Here is a 17273-nt window from a genome sequence, read left to right on the forward strand (position 1 = left end):
AGTATCCTTGCCAAGAAAACTCCAAATGGGGTCATCAGATACAACCACAGAACAAAAACATGATAAGGAGAAGGCAAAAGGTGGAAGAAGTTTCCTCTAGCCATCAGAAGACTAAGAATTCTCCATGGGCTGCTCTGGCCAAAAGTGGAGTTTCCTTCCCTAGTCAATCCCTCATCCCCAGGTCCCTTGTCTCCGCCAGAAGAGTTGACAAGATGGTATCAATAGCCAGTCATTGAACAAGTTTTAGGGTTTTTGGTTTGTTTTTTTAATTAAGCGCCTACTATGGACACTGTGCAAGGCACTGGAGATACAGAGTGAAAAAAAAGTCAGAAGCGATCGACTCTCCAAGAAAAAGTATGTACAACACATTTGAAGTTTAATCTGCATTATTAACATTTTCAACATTACTTTCTTAAGTCTAGATAATAATGATTATTATAATAAATTAAGTCTTGATTTTCAGTTTGTTAGTTTCTGAAGATATAAATACTCCTGCTGACATTTAACAACCAGTTCTCTCCAGGCAGTTCCAGTTGACTTTAGCACAATGTATATTCAAAATCTAAGCATAGGGGCCAGATCTGGGATTTCACTGGTAGAAGGAATTTCTTAGTGAGGAAACTCGCTTTGCCAGGGTTGATGAACGTCACCTATGCAGTTGATGATCACAGAGCGCTACCTAGAGATTAAGTGTCCTGCCCAAGGTCAGTCATCCAGTCTCATCATCCATAAGCATGTAGTAAGTATTTACTGCTGGCCAGGCGCTGTGCTAAGTGTCTGTTATTATTAGGTGGTACTTCTGTATTCACAAGCTAGCTCTCTTTCCACATGATGCCTCTCATTCAAAATATATGGAAAAGAAATACATAAATATAAGATAACTCTGCGGGAAGGCACTGGGACCTGGGTGGAGTTTATCACTTTTCCGCTACAAGGCAGAGAGTGGGTCATCTTGGATAGATCCAATCACTGTTTTCTTGAACTACTGAAGGGCATCCTGTGAATGAAGGAACAAGCTGAGATATCGGCTAAGAGAGACAAGCAAACTTTTCCTCCCCTCCCATCCTTCCTCCCCCTTCCCCCATCCCCTTTCCATCCCCAAAGAACCCAACCCAGGGTGACCAGGTAACACTTTTCAACCAAGTGTTCTTTCCCAGACCTCATTCAAGGACCATAAGGTAAACTTCTGGATTGCCTGCCTCAATGGTGCCATCTGGTGACCAGTCCAGGTATCTCAGCAGCAACGTCGTACTCCCGCGGTATCCTCAGGAGAGAGAAATAAGATGGCACTTCTCAGGATTCAGCCTTAGCTGATCCCTCTCCTGCCTTGTGAAGTGGGACATTGCTACACTAAGCATCTTATCTACAAAGGCTTATATGTGAGAGGCAATGTTGTTTAGTTTAATAAGCAAATAAATAAATGAACAGGTAAATAAATTAATAAAAACCCAAGCATTAGTTGCTTCCAAATGCCAAGCACTGTGGTAAGGGCTTTGTAAATATCATCTTATTTGATCCTGGCAACTGCCCTGGGAGGTAGGTTCTATTATTATTCCCATTTTACAGTTGAGGAAACAGCATGAGAGAGTGGTTGGCCCATACTTTGCAGGCAAGGACACCGAGGCTCAGTGGACTTAAGATCAGACGACCTGAAGTGTGCTATACTGCTTAGTTGCTACATGACCTCGAGTAAGTTACTTCACTTAGAGTCTCAGTTCTGTCTTCCAGGAAATCATTAGATTGGACTAGATACCGTCTAATGTTATGTCCAGTCCCTGCCTTGTATGTTCAATGTTCTACGTTCCCTCCAACTAGCATTTCACATTCTAAAGTCACTTTCAGCTCTGACAAATTATGTTCTAAGTTCTTAGATTCTTTCTATTTCGGACCTGATAATGCTGGATTCTAGCGCTAACATACTATGTTCTATGTTTAAGGCCCATTCCAGCCCTGAAGTTCTGTGGGACACTGTGGGTATCATAAAAGCCCTAAGATTCCTCTCTCCGTTGTGGTCAGTTTTTGTCCATAAGGTAAAATAAAGCCAGATCAAAGGGAGGAGGGAAGGTAGCTGTTGAGTGTCTATGTGTGAGCTCCAGTGAACGCAGATGTAATTGGGAGAAGATGAAAGAAAGAATATGGACAAAGTTAGGGAACTGGGACAATTGCTCTGGACCACACCTATCCAAATTCAAGCAGTTTGGGTTGCATAATGTCACTGATCCCATTTCTGAGAAGATGAGCAGCCTTGAAACTACTCCTTTACTCCATGAAATATTTTGGCATTTCTAGAGAATGGAAATGTCCCCATTCCCATTTATTGAGCACCTACTGTGAAAAGGGCACTCTGTGAGACAGAAACAGTCTCTGCCATGAGCAAGGCTGACTATATGAGGGCATATAGTAATATGATATTTGGCCTTGAATTGAGAGTTGGTGTAGTGCTACTTGCCCTAAGAAAAATTGCTAGTTGAAGCTCTGAGGCAGCTAAGTGGTGCAGTGGATAAAGCATTAGCCTTGGAATTAGAGGATAGGAGTTTAACTCTGGCTTCAGACACACACTAGCTGTGTGACCTTGGGCAAGTCTCTTAACCTCAATTGTTTCTCTATAAGAGAAGGAGATGGGCCCAGGATAAGTCTGGAGTCTGAACCAATCCTCATCACTATCAAAATGTCTCTACTAATATAGCTCAAGGTCCTCATAGGCCAGCTAATCCATTCCCCTTATTTTATAGCTGAGAAAACTGAGGCCCAGGGATGTAAGTAAATCTGAGCTCACATAGGCAAACAAGTCTTGGAATTGCCTGGAGCTCTAAAACCTTAAAGGATTTGCTTAATTTACACAGTGAGTATCAGAAGCAAGGTCCTCCTGGCTCCAAGACTGGCTCTTTATCTGCATGCCTTTCAGGGAAACTGGATATTTACAAGAAAAGGGATCTGAAAATATTTGGCAAATATTAAGAAAAACAGAAATAAGGAGATAATAGGAATTTACCAAGACCTGGAACTGACCTATAGAAAGATCTCTGGAGAAAGAATGACTGAGATGGGCCCTGAAGGATGTTTAGGATTTAAATAAGGAGTGAGGTGTGGGCATTCTGGGATGGGGGCGATCATATGAGCATGAGCACAGAGAAGAAGAAAGGACAAGGTCTGTTCAGGGTTTAGCATGATCCTTTTTTCTTCTCCAATTAATTATCAGAAGGACAAAACCTCTAACATCACATTAAGGGAAGTCAGAGAAGGCTTCCTGGAGAAGGAGGTGCCAAGGAATGTCAGACTTTTCACTCTGTAGGAACATCTCATTTGGGCCCATCTCCCCAGAGGGGGCCCTCCTACACTTAGAAAGAAAGCATCTTAGGTCTTCTCTACCAGACCTAAACTTCCAGGGTAGGAAGTCCTTCAGTCACTAATAGACTACTAGAAGTCCAGAGGGGCCTTCCCCTCCCCTTCTACTAAAGAAACACAAATACTTTATATTGACTGTGGCATCTTGGGGGTCAGAGTGGCTTGTCTTGTCTTACCAGTCTCAGTCACCGTATTATACAATTTGGAGTAGAGCCACAACTTGGGTGAGGCAGGTGGGGCTTTGACCCAATGCACTGAAATTTAAAGGGGGTGGAGACAACACCATCAGTCCTTTAGCAGCACAGAAGCAATTTACCACCTTGCTAACAAGAATGAACTAGAATTGTAATTTTATTAGAAGAGGGAAAGAGTGAGGAAACTCCCTGTATTAACGTAGATGAGCAACTTATATACTTAGAGAATCGCCTAGGGTCATTGAGAGGTCATGAGGATCACCTAGCCAGTACTAGGGATCAAAGACAGGGCTTGAACCCTGACTCAGAGGCCAATTCTGTATTTCTCCTTTGCTAGCAAGAAAAATTAATTAAAATAGGAATCTACCAGATGGCTCCTTCTTCCCCTAAAGTTGCCACATACAAGTTGAGGACCTCTTCTGCCTCACCCTGTTTTTTTCTCCCCTCCTCTTACTCCACTGGCCTCTAGGTGTCAGCTATCTCACCATCTTCTCCAGTTCCCCACTTTGGCCTTGAATCGAGAGTTGGTTTAACGTTGCTGGCCCTAAGAACAAAAATTACTAGTTTTTAACTCTGATCTGGGGCAGCTAAGTGGTGCAGTGGATAGAGCATTGGCCTTGGAATTAGGAGGATGTGAGTTCAAATCTGGCTTCAGACACTTACTGTCTGACCCTGTAACTCTGTGACCCTGGGCAAGTCACTTAACCACAATTGCCTCAATAAAATAAAACTCTAATCTTGGAACTGATAGCTTGAAGGTGGGGTATTTGATGTGGTCCTGAGAGCCCTAGCATTCTGTATTCCTCTGACCTTGAATTCCTGAACATGTAACAGAGGAAGGGGTTGGGTTTGCCTAAGACAAATGAGGGAAACTAAGGCAGCTAGGTGATACAATGGATAGAGTATTGGACCTAGAGTCAGGAAGACCTGAGTTTAGATACAGTCTCAAATACTCATTTGGGCAAGTCACTTAACTGCTGCCTGCCTCAGTTTCCTCATCAGTAAAAATAGCATCTCCCTCCCAAGGTTATGATGAGATCAAATGAGATGATATTTGTAAAGCACTTAGCGCAATGCCTGGCACACAGCTTTATATAAATGCTAACTATTAGTATTACTATTTAAAATCCCCAAAGTTGTTCATTTTTACATCATTGCTACAGTAGAAATTTCCTCTGGATTCTGGTCACTTCACTCAGTGTCATTTCATACAAAGTTTCTCTGAAACAATCCCCTTCCTTGTTTCCTATGGACAATAGCTTGTTAACTGAAAAAACAGTAATGAAAAATAATAACAGATAAGATCTCCGAATCCTGGCCACCAGGAGTTAACGGAATCTTAGCACCATACTTAGTACAGCCCTCTTGCACTGGCTTTCTGAGCCTGCGTTTTCACCTCCCCCACCTGGGGGCTGAAAGCAGGCTGGGAGCCCACAGGTGAGTGAGTTGGCTGGACAAACCACCTCCCTCCCCTGCCCAGTCGGTTCAAAGGGCAACCAACTCTCTTGTTTGGCTAGAATGAGATCATCTGACCGTGACCCCAATGAAGAAAGCTCAAGAAATTCAGAGCTGGCTATATCTGGGTGGGTGGAAAACTCTATAGCCCCAGGCAGGACAACTGAGGCTGTAAAGGCCTGTGTGTGTGTTGGCAGGGTGGGGAAGGGGAGTGGGGTCACGAGGGCAGGAAAGGATCTGGAAATAAAAGGGTAGGGGATGGGGGTACGAGAGACAGGAGAATAATAGATTTAATTCAGGACTAGACTTTGAAACAGGCTGGCTGATCTAGTTTGGGAGACAGGAAATAGCCTAGCCGGTCAGACCTCCCTGACCTCTGCTCTCTGAGTTCCTTCAAAAACGTCACGTCCTAACCCTCAACCTTTGTCTAGGAATGAAGGAGAGGGATGTTTGGGGGCTTATCCTTTGGAAAATGCTGCAGTGTGGGATGTAAAGCTGAAAGAAATCACCTAACCCAACCTCCTCACTTTACAGAGGGGGAAACTAAGTCAAGTTAAGCATGCATTGAATGATCTCTGTGTGCCAGGCACTGTGTTGAGTACTGGGGATACAACTGAAATGCAAGAACAGTCCTTGGCCCCAAAGAGCTCACATTCTAATGGGTTAAATGACAGCCAAGGCCTCACAGAGCAAGTCTATACTCAGAGTCAGATCCTCAGACACTAGATGAGGAAACTGAAACACAGGGACATTAAGTGATTTGCTGATCAGACACTAGTTCCTCCCAGACTACTTTCCAGTTTCCCAGAAGATTGTATCCAGTTGACTTATCAATCAATAATTAACTATGTTTGATTACTTTTGGGTGTTATATACCTAATCAATTCCACTGACCATCTTTTTTTACCATTTAAACAGTGCAAAATTGTTTTAATGATTATTGCTTTGTAGTATAATTGGAGATAGGGTACTGTTAGACCTCCTTCCTTACTATTTATTAAATTTTTTCCCTGAATGAAGAAAATGTTAATAATGAAAACTGAACTTAAAATTGTATTGTTTTGGGGCGGTTAGGTGGTGAAGTAGATAGAGCACTGGCCCTGGAGTCAGGAAGACTCATCTTCCTGAGTTAAAAATCTGGCCTTAGACACTTACTAGCTGTGTGACCCTGGGCAAGTCATCCTGTTTGCTTCAGTTTTCTCACATGTAAAATGAGCTGGAGAAGGAAATGGCACACCACTCCAGTATCTTTGCCAAGAAAACCCCCAAATGGGCTCTCAAAGAATCAGACACAAATGAAAACAACTAGGCAACACCAAATACCCCTAGGGCCTAGAAGAGTAGATGTTTAACGAAGGTTGGTTGATTATTTAGTATGAAACACAGTCACCAATCAAGTGATAGAGAAAGCAGTAAGAGAGACAACATGGTGTCTTGGAAAGCTCACTGAATTATTTGGAGTGGGCCTGGCTTAGACTCCCAGCTTTGCTACTTAAGTACCTACAGGACCTTCTGTAAATCACTTTACAATTATTTCACCTCTGTGGGCCTCCATTTCATCTCCTGTAAAATAAAGAAATTGAATTAAGTGATCCTTAAGACCCCCTTCTAAAGCTCAATCCTATGAGAGGAGATCAGAATTTTCAATAGGTCTCTAAGAAAGTGATTTTGGGATGAGATAATTATTCCAGGGACAGGCTAAAAATTCACTTTTACCTCAATTGAGGTGGCCAGTCACTTAAATACCTGTGACAGTGGCTCATTCAGGATGGAAAGAACAGTCAGAAGACAGAAAGGAAAAGTAGAGAGGCCTCTGGGATTATTTCCTTCCACTCCACATCTGGATAGCCTTCTTGGAGCTTTTCCACCATCTCTTTCCCTTTCTCCCCCTAAATATCCTGGAGACTGCTCTTGAAGAATCCCTAAACATCAAGAATTCTTGTACTATTCCAGGCCATGCAGCCTTTATACAAACTACTAGGACCATCATCTCCATCTTCTACTTCTCCCTACAAGTAACCTGGACTCCACCCCTCTAGTCTCTGCTGCCTTATCTGGACATGATCCAGACCTCCAACACCACTTCCCAGACTGTTCCTGGCTATGCCGTCAGGCATATACCTCCCCCTTTCCAATTCCTCTTTAGGTTATCTCTCCCTATCAGGCTGTAAGCTCCTTGAGGGATAGGCTTGTTTGTATTTGCATCCCCAAAGCTCAGCATAGTGTCTACCACATGACAATATCTCTCTCTCTCTCTCTCTTTCTCTCTCCTCTCTTCCTTTCTTCTCTCTTTCTCTACTCCTTCTCTGTCCCCATCTCTCTCTTCCTCCTCTTTTTCCTCTCCCTGTCACTCTCTCTTCCCCCTTCTCCCCTGCTCTTTCTTTCTCTCTGCCTCTCCCTCCCTCCTCCCTCTTCTTTTTCCCCTTTATATAGCCAGGAGAGATGCTTGTTAATCATGAACTCACCCTGGTGGGCCCCACCCCAGTGCCTGTCTTCCTGACCGCTCTCTTGGCTTCAGTAGATCCCCAGGGGAATTGTGGCTTCTTTGCCGATGAAGCATCACTTTCCTTTCCGGCCCCCACCCCCACCCCATCACATCAACCATAGTGTCCAGCTTTATCTCCATGGTGCTAAGTACTTCACTCTGCCCAGACAAATAATTGCTTCCAAGTCCAAAAAACATCTTAGCAATGCTTCCGTTCTCTCTCCCCGCTCCTTTGGCTCCCTATTTCAGTCTCCCCTCTGCTCTGTTTTCTTCTCTATCAATCGGTAAATGTATATTAAGCACCTGCTATGTGCCAGGGCCTGTATTAAGCACTGGAGAGACAAGAGGAGGCAGAAGACAGTCCCTGATCTCAAGGAGCTAACAATCTAATGGGGAGACGATATGCAAATAACCTACAAAATGAATTACGTGCAGGACAAATAGGAAGTAATTAACAGAGGGAAGGCTTCCAGTAAAAGGTGAGATTGTAGTAGGACGTAAAGGAATCCCGGGAGCTCAGCTGGCCACAAAAGTGGACTGGTTACTAGATAAATTAGGCTCTTGTCTAGGCCACGAATTAGTGTCATGGTGGGTCATTCAAGGCTCTCTACAATCTGTTCCCAGTTCACTTTCCTAGTGGTATCTCTCCCTGCTTCCCTTTAGGGAAGAGACAATGTCTGAGGTCACATATGAAGTCAGGTCTTCTGGCTCCATATCTGGCACTCTGTCTACTGCACTGCTTACTTGCCCTCCCAGAACAGCTGCACATATACAGCATATTATAGTTTGTAAAGTACGTTACATGCGTATTATCTCATTTGTCCCTCCCAACCACCCGGTGAAGAAACAACCGTTATGATCTTCATCTTCAGGGTCACTCACTTGGCATAGTTCCGATTGGCATTGATAGGGAGTTTATTGATATCACTCTCCCTCTGAGCATTCTGGGGTATCAAGGGTTGATCTTGATAAGAAAACAAGGCAAAGACAATCTCCTTTGTAGAAGAGTATAAGTGGTTAACAGTGGTGGTTAACTTGGAAACCAAGGGTGAGTTCTTTAATGAAGGATATTAATCTAAACTGGTCCTCAAAGATGTAGTAATGGTCAGTGAACCTTCTGGACTCATAGATGTCTGTGAAATTGCCAAGTGGAATAGATGCCTTTGCCAGTTGTCAATTACCTGGCCATAATCTAGTAGCCTAAGTGAAAATCTGCCTTGTTTGTACTTCTAAGAGGACCAGGCCTATCTCTGCACACTCTGTGCTAGGTGGTGCAGTGGATAGAGCTCTGGGTCTGGTGTCAAAAAGACCTGAGTTCAAATTCGGCCTCAGACAACTCTAGGTGTCTGCCTCAATTTTTTTCTACAATAAAATAGAGATAAAGCACCTGCCTCTCAGGGTTGTTGTGAGGATCAAATGAAATAATTTTTGTAAAGTGCTAAGCACGGTGTCTGATAGATGGTAAGCATTTATAAAAATGTCCTTCCTTCCTTCCAACACGATGTTCCACCTTGCCCAAGGGAACCATTGGGAAAGACAGTAACTTTGGCCTAATAATGTGGAGACTATCTAGGTCTCCTCCTACCCCAGTCTTCCTTTGCCCTTCCTCTTTCAGCTCCCTCCTGTGTCTTGGGATAGAAACTTATTTCTAGGGGACTAAAAGGGGAGGTTGCATGTGTGTGAAGAAGGCTGGAGCAAAGTAGGGGAAGGGCCCACCAATCACCCTTCTCTTTTCTAGTAGTCCATAGGTTCTCATATGCTAAATCCTCTAAGCATCCAATATTGCCATAGAAAATCCCAATCAATCAGTCAATCATTCCACAAGCATTTATTAAGCAGCTGCTGTGCCCCTACTGAGGCAACTAGGTGGTGTAGAGGATAGAGCCTGAGCCTGGAGTAAGGAAGACTCATCTTCCTGAGTTCAAATCTGACTTCAGACACTTAGTAGCTGTGTGACCCTGGGAAAGTCACTTAACCCTGTTTGCCTCAGTTTCCTCATCTGTAAAATGAGCTTGAGAAGGAAATGACAAACCACTCCAGTATCTTTGCCAAGAAAATCCCAAAGAGTCGAACATGACAGAAACAACTGAACAACTAATAAGTACGGGAATAAGCTAACTTCAAAATACAACTCAGATGCCCCATCCCTTTACAGGAGGATTCTCTTGAGTCCTCCCCTCCAGTCCCTTTAACCATTACCACTTTTTCTATCTTGAAGTTACTTTATATGGCAGAGAAGAGGGAAAAAAGGCCAAAAATGACAATGCCAGCTAGTGTTTATACCATGCATTGTGGTTTGCAAAGCATTGGCACAGCTAGGTGGCATCCTGGAAACAGTTCAAATCTGACCTCAGACATTTCCTAGCTGTGTGACTCTGGACGCTGTACCTCAGTTTCCTCATCTGTAAAATGAGCTGGAGAAGGAAATCGCAAACCAGTCTAATATCTTTTCCAAGAAAAAACCCCAAAGGAGTCATGAAGAGTCAGATACAAATGAACAACAACATACATTTATTATCTTGGTTACAGGTATGTACTAGAGCTAGGTTGAATTGGTTTGTGAGAACCAATCCTTAAATTTTCATCATGAGTATTTGCACCTCAGAAATCGGCAAATCCTATAAGTCAGGCTTGATTTACTATTTTGTTGGATTGTCTAGAGTTAAGAAAATGGTGGGAGAAAATGTTAACGACACAGATTCAATTTAAAGATGTGTAGTACATATATGTTCTTTTCTGGAGAGCTAATTGTTAAATATTTACCACTACATCTCTGATTGTTTTCACACAAAAATTTTGTAAGGTAAGTAAGTGCTATTATTATCCATATTTTACAGATGGGGAGGTTAAATGTGAGAGAGAGATAAGTGACTCGCCAAGGGTCACATAACTAATAAATAAAGTCAACAAACAATTATGTGCCAGGCATTGTGCTAAGCACAGATTCGAACTCAGGGTCTTCCTAATTCCCGATCTAGTATTCTATCCACTATACTGCTGAACCTCAAAGAGCACAGACAGGCAGGACAGCTTTGAAAGCTACAGGCTGACTTTATTCTATATTAAAAGAAAAGCCAACCATTCATAGCTGAGACGTCTGGTTTCAAGAACAATTTTCTTTTCTCTATTCTCCTGAGTATGTGGAAATGCCCATTTTATTTAGTGTTTGTTAAATTCACAACAAAAACAAAATTTTAAAATGAGGAATTGCTTTGGATATGTTTTACGTTTGCTTTCTTGTGTACGTACTTTATCTTCCCAGTGGAATATAAGCTTACTGAGGGCAGGGACAATCTTGTTTTCATCTTTGTCCTTAGTGCCTAGTACATTGGATTGCACACAGTAGGAGCTTAATAAATGCTTGTTGGAGTGGATTGAAGGGGTGACTTTCTTTCTGGAAAAGTGAGACATTGGAGACTTGGGAGGCATCATGATGCAGAAGAAAGAGCAGTGATTCTGAAATCAGAGGACTTGGGTTCATATCCTTTCCCTGGGACACCTGTGTAACACAAATATTTTATTCTCCCTGGACCTCAGTTTTTTCATCTGTAAATGAGGGAGGTCCTTTACAGGTGTAATTCTTCCACGATTTCAGGCATTGGCCTGTAGGGGGAGTGCTCCTAGCAGAAACCCTGTCCTAGGTATAGCTAGAAAGGGAAGATGGTAGGGATGTTAGAGCCATTATAGCTAAATCACCTCATTTTACTGGTGAGAAAGTGAAGCCCAGAATTCCTTACACAGCTTTATACTGAAGTTAGACATCAGCCTGATCTGTAGATCAGGGCTTGGTTAATTATTTTATTAATTGTTTAGACTTAAAAAAGTGATGGAGAAAATGTTAATGATTAAGATTGAAAGTGAAAGTGGATTGTGTTTTCATCTCAGAGAGTCAGTTGCTAAACATTTGTCAGCACCCTACTCACCTAGGTGGTACACAAGAGTTGAACCCAAGCCCTCTGACTCCAGATGCAGGATGCTTTCCATGATACCTGGGTTCCTAATGCAGGATGCTTTCCAGAGTGGGAAAGGTTATGAGGAACTAAGTGTGGGAACTGAGAGCATACTTGTCCCTCCAAACGGATTATTATGTCCTAGCCACCCACATCACAGCACTGCCCAGCCCTGACCTCAGCCCCTGCCTCAGGCTTGGGCACAGATGAGAGAGAGAGTTCCAGGGGAAATTTATCTAGCAATCCTCAACCCCAGCCCTAAAAAGTCTGTAAAGGAAGGGGTAAGACCAGCAGCCTCTGGGCTGCAGAGGCCTGGCTTGGAAGCAGCCCAGTTCTTAATGGAGAAAACACTTTTCAGAATCACAGGAGCTTGTAGTGTGAGAGACATACAGCTTTGCAAGGTCAGGATTGTTTTTAAAACTACGGATGTAATAGAGAGGGTTCAGGAAGACCTTAATTCAAATCCTACCTCAAGCATTTACCAGCCTTGTGGCTCTGGACAAGTCACTCAATCTCTGCCTCTGTTTCTTCATCTATAGAAAGGTATAATAGTCAGGTTTTTTTTGTGAGGATAAAATTATATAATATCTGTGAAGCACTTAAGTTTTTTTTTTAAACAGTTCACATTTGTATAGCACTTTAAGTTTTACAAAGTACATTGATCCTTACAATAACTCTGTGAGGTTAGTGATATTTTTTTTTGGAGGCAGTTGGGGTTAAGTGTCTTGCCCAGGGTCACACAGCTAGTAAGTGTCTAAGGTTGAATTTGAACTCAGGTGCTCCTGACTCCAAGGCCCATGCTCTATCCCCTGTGCCACCTAGCTACCTCCTGTACTATTTTCTACACTACTTGTACTATTTTCTACATTCCTGATAGGAGGACCTGGACATCTGCAGTTTACAGATAATGCAAGCCCCTCTTGGCACCAGCATCCTTAGCTCTTTCCCCTAAACCCTTAACAAAAGAAACTAGAGGGGTCTATATGGCTAATTTATTTTCCTTCTTGTGGGAGCTACCCATAGATAGGGAACTGACAAGTCACTCCCATTCCCCCCCACTCCAAGTTATTTGTTTCTTTATTTTTTCAAAACTGGTACTTCCTATCTCACCCAGGCCTGGATGAGCATTGGCTACTTGTGGGCCAGACTCCTTTCTGGTCTGCAAGGGAGTTTTGACCGCTCTGTTTTCCTACCAGAACTGGTTTATCAATCCTCAGGTAACCCCATTAATGGGGGCTCACCATGCTAATGCTGAACTTAGTGTGAATGTCCAATTGACCTAACCCACTGTAGCTCACAGCTCCTGAACTCAGACATCTGCCAACCTCAACCTCCTGAGCATCAGGGGTCACCATGGTAGGCAGTGGCCCACCACACCCAGCACTTTACTCCCAGGTTTGAGATTCACTCACAGGCTAAGGAAGGAGGCTGACTCATAAAGGGCTGGCCAGAAGAAGGGAGTGTTTTTACAAGCCTCTAATCTGGTTCGGTGATGCTTATTTCTAGAAAGGCTCATGAAGCCTCTTGCCCTCTTTGGATTTAGCCCACAGAGCTCTGGGAGAAACTCCTCATCAGGGAAGAAGGGAAGGTCAGGGGTCACTTTGACAAGATGACCGGAAGGATGCTGGCTGGATTCAGAGATGAAGAGGATCCTAGGTTTAAAGCCAGAAGGGGACCTTAGAAGTCACCTAGTCCAGTTCCCTCATTTTATACTTGAAGAAACAGAGCTCAGAGATGCATTTGTTGAATCTAATTGAATTATATGTAGATGATATACATATATAAAGTATGCACATACATACACACATGTGTACACACAAATGTATATATAGATATACATATACACATACATATACATGCATACATGAGGGCCAGCAGTATGACACAGCAGAAGAAAGACTAGACTAGAAGTCAGGAGTGCTGGATTCTAACCCTAGCTCTGCTACTAAGCCACCTGGGGCCAGTCATTCTTCTCTCTGAGCTCTATTTCTTCCTCTGTAAATGAAAAAACCACTAGGTGATTTTTAACATCCCTTCTAGACATGTTCTACTCATGCCTTTGGCTTCTAATATCATTCCTTGCAAACCACCTGATTTCTGTTTCCTTCAATACTGGACTGAGTTAAGGTGCTGGTGCAGTGGAAAGAATGCTGAATTTGGTACAGGGAGCTAGCTAGGCTTGAATCTCAGTTCTAGCATTTACAATAATTATCACCGCTACTACTAAGTGCTAGAGTATTGGAGAAAATAGAAATATGGTGGTTTACATGGAATGATATTGGAAGCCAAAGGCATAAATAGAACATATGTCTAAAAGGGATGTTAAAAATCACCTACTGATTTCTAGCAATAGTAGTAGTGGTGGTGGTGGTGGTGGTGGTGTGCTGATGCTGCTGTTACTACTACTAATACTACTAGCTAACATTTGTATAGCACTTACTATGTGCCAGACTCAGTGCTGAGCACTTAAAATTATTATCTCTTTTGATGTTCACAACATCCTGGGAGGTAGGTGCTATTATTATCACCCTCATTTTACAGATAAGGAAACTGAGGCAAACAGAGGTTAAGTGACTTGTCCAGTATCGCAGGGCTAACAAGTGTCTGGGATGGGACTACGTGTGTAACTTGGGGCAAGTAGTCGGTCAGATAATAGTCAACAACCATTTTAGGAAGCATTTACTCAGTGCATTGTGCCGATTGCTGGTGATACAAAGAAAGGTTAAAAACAGGGACCTCTTCCCTCAAGGAGCTCCCATTCTAAAGATGGAAGTTAGTTAAACACCCTGAGACTCATTTTCCTGCTCTGTAAAATAAGGAGGTCAGATAAATGGCCTCTCAGGTCTACAGTGGCCTGCAGCTCTAAATCTATGACTTTGTTGAAGTGACTTGTCAAACTGAGTCTTAAGCAACTCTCGATGCTCAATGCTTGATTATTCCAATAGGAATGACATACAAGCCTTCTCACTCTGTTTTCCCTCATGTCAACATAGAAAGAGACTGATCTGGAGTCAAATGACCTTTCCTTAAATCTCACCTCTGCCCCTTCCTACCTTTGTGACCCTAGGCAAGTCACTTCACCACGATGTGCCTCAGTTTCCTTATCCCTAACATAATAATAACATCTACCTTCCAGTGTTTTGTGAGGATCCAATAAGATGATAATTGTAAAATGCTTAGCACAGTATCTGGCACATAGTAAGTTCTATATAAATGTTGGCTAGTAGAAGTAGCAGTAATAGTAGTAGTAGTAGTAGTAGTAGTAGCAGTAGTAGTGGTAGTGGTAGTAGTAGTGGTAGTGGTAGTAGTAGTGGTGGTGGTAATAGTAGTAGTAGTAGTAGTAGTAGTAGTAGTAGCAGTGCTATATTCATGTGAGTTGTTTTACTATTACATTCTAGCAGCAGACTCTAGAGAGCTAACTAAACTCATATGGATTTGTGATCTCATCAATTGTGGTATTCCCTCCAGACTGAAATCATTCATATTACACTGCGTCTCTTCTCCACACCCTCCCATAAGTTAACCATAGAACTCAATAGGCTTGAAGACTTCCTCAGTTTCTCTTGACTGCACAAAGACACCAACCAAGCTCTGGGGCTGTCCATCCATCCCTTAGTTTGGGCCTGTGACCTGAAACAGATGACACTAATATACTGTAAGTTTGGCTACCTGACATCTAGCAGCTAAATGCATCCAGGGATTGTCACAGCCAATGAAAGATTGGCCTAAGTCCACTAAACAGACATCAGGTGTTCTGTTTAGGATTCGGTTGCCAAGTCCTAGCCCTCAGCCAGTTGGGGATATTTTGGCTTTCTCAGTTGGGGAAGGGGCCGGTTTCCTTCTATAAAGCAAGGTCATCCAGTCCAAATATGGCACCTGACTGAGACCCAGAGAAACATAGGCTCGGATCCAACTCTTAATCACCAGGCACAAGTGTCCATTAGTTGTCTGTTTCCCCCACCTGGAGTGCCCCCCTTTTTCATCTCTTCCTCTTGGAATCTTTTGTTTCTTCAAAGCTCAGCCCAAATAGCACCTTACCTAAGTCCCTCCAAATATTAGTGTTTCTGTATATGTGTGTGTGTGTGTGTGTGTGTGTGTGTGTGTGTGTGTGTGTGTGTGTGTGTACTCTGTATATACTTTGTATGTAATTTTATGTTCTCCTATAAAATGTAAGGTCCCTGAGGGCAGGGGCCATTTCATTTTTGGTTTTTTATGTCCACAACCTAGCACAGTGTGTGGCACATTTTGTTGTCATCTAGTCGTTGTTCAATCATGTCTGACTCTCTGTGGCTCCCCATTGGGGGTTTTCCTGGCAAAGATACCAAAGTGGTTTGCCATTTCCTTCTCCAGCTCATTTTACACATGAAGAAACTGAAGCAAGCAGGGTTAAGTGACTTGCTTAGGGTCACACAGCTAGGAAGTATCTGAGGCCAGATTTGGACTCAGGAAAATGAGTCTTCCTGACTCCAGATTCAGAACTCTATCCACTGTACCATCTAGCTGCTGTCTGGCACATAGTAGGTGTTTGATAAATCCTAAACTGGTTGATTGCCATGGAGATGATAGGCATTCTCCACCCCATCCAACTCCCTTCTCAATCCCCTCCTGCCTTTCTTCCCATTGAAAGCCCAGCAGGACCAATTTCCATGTCTGTAACTGATGGAAAAAAGTTCTTCCCTAACAGGGTGGAGCTGGGACAGCAGCAAGGCACTTGCCAAAAACCCAAAGTGACCTGGTTTATTTAGATTTCCTCTTCCCGGCCTCCTCCCTTGGCCCTGGCAACAGCACACAGACCAGCCCCAGGAATCTTTTTCTTCCGATTTATCCCTCCCTTGATGTGTCACTGGAGGTTGCTGGCTCCCTGCCTGGGAGGCCCAGCCCTCAGTAAGTGAGTGAGTGAGTGAGTGAGTAAGGGTGTGTTTTTACAGCTGGGAAAAAGGGACAGACACCATATAAGTCAACACCCTGCTTTACTCCAGCCTGCAATGCCCAATTCTGTAGCCCCTTGCAGAGTAGAAGATTGGGAGGAGGGAAACAATAGGGCAGTCCCGGTGGGGGGGGGGGAGGGGGGGGCATTGAGGTCCCAGGAATTTTGCTGAATCACCTCAAAGTTTGGACAGATACCATATAAGTCAACACCCTGCTTTATTCCAGCCTATGGTGTATCATTCCGGAGCCCTCTTGCAGATAGCAGAGTTGGGGGGGGTGGGAGGGGGGACAATGAGGAAGCTGAGGAAGAACATGAACCTTATGAGGTCTCAGGAATTTTGCTGAGTCACCTCTTGGTGCCTTGGCTTGGGGCTGTTTTGGTGTCTTTAGCCCAGGCCTTCTTCGTCTGCTGAAATGAAATGCGATTACAGCTCCGCTCTCTGATGAGACCTGTCAGCTGGAACCTTGGGCCCTGCTCCAATGCAAAGGGACACCCTGTATCAGTCATCTTCCCTACCCCCCAACCAATCTCTGGAATACTCCACAGTCAGCCACCCTGGGCCTATGATGTCCCTCTGGACCTGATTTTCCAATAAGCCTGGTCAGTGATTCTCCTTGGCTGCCAAGAATTGTCTGCTACTCAGGCTCTATCTATCTCAGCCCAGTAGGGCCTGGCAAGATTGAGGAAGCCTGGGGAGGCTGCAGATTTGGAAAACAGAACCAAAGACAAATTCGAAAGCTGCCGAGGAACAGAGTTTAGGAACCTCCGAGGGGTATTGGAAAGGAAACCGCGCTGTTCCTCTTTCCTCTGGGCAGTTCCTCAAGTAGCCTCCTCTTTTTTTTCCTGCTTGTTTATGATCATTGACTTTCAAGTACTGCTTTAAAGTTTGTGAAGCACACCATTAACAGTGTGCC

The 17273-nt window shown here is 43.5% G+C and overlaps 1 long non-coding RNA gene across 1 annotated transcript in view; it reads right to left on the reverse strand.

Annotated features, from left to right (window-relative positions):
• Positions 1-343: 343 nt before the first annotated feature.
• LOC140497091 (uncharacterized) overlaps positions 344-17273 on the reverse strand; it is a 30121-nt gene continuing 13191 nt past the window's right edge. Inside the window, exons 3-4 of the long non-coding RNA XR_011964523.1 lie at positions 1160-1264; positions 344-997 (exon numbers count right to left, since the gene is read on the reverse strand). This is a non-coding gene — a long non-coding RNA (uncharacterized lncRNA). The remainder of the gene's footprint in view (positions 998-1159; positions 1265-17273) is intronic.

The sequence above is a fragment of the Notamacropus eugenii genome, chromosome 3, assembly GCF_028372415.1.
Source record: "Notamacropus eugenii isolate mMacEug1 chromosome 3, mMacEug1.pri_v2, whole genome shotgun sequence".
In the NCBI taxonomy this organism is placed as follows: Eukaryota; Metazoa; Chordata; class Mammalia; order Diprotodontia; family Macropodidae; genus Notamacropus; species Notamacropus eugenii.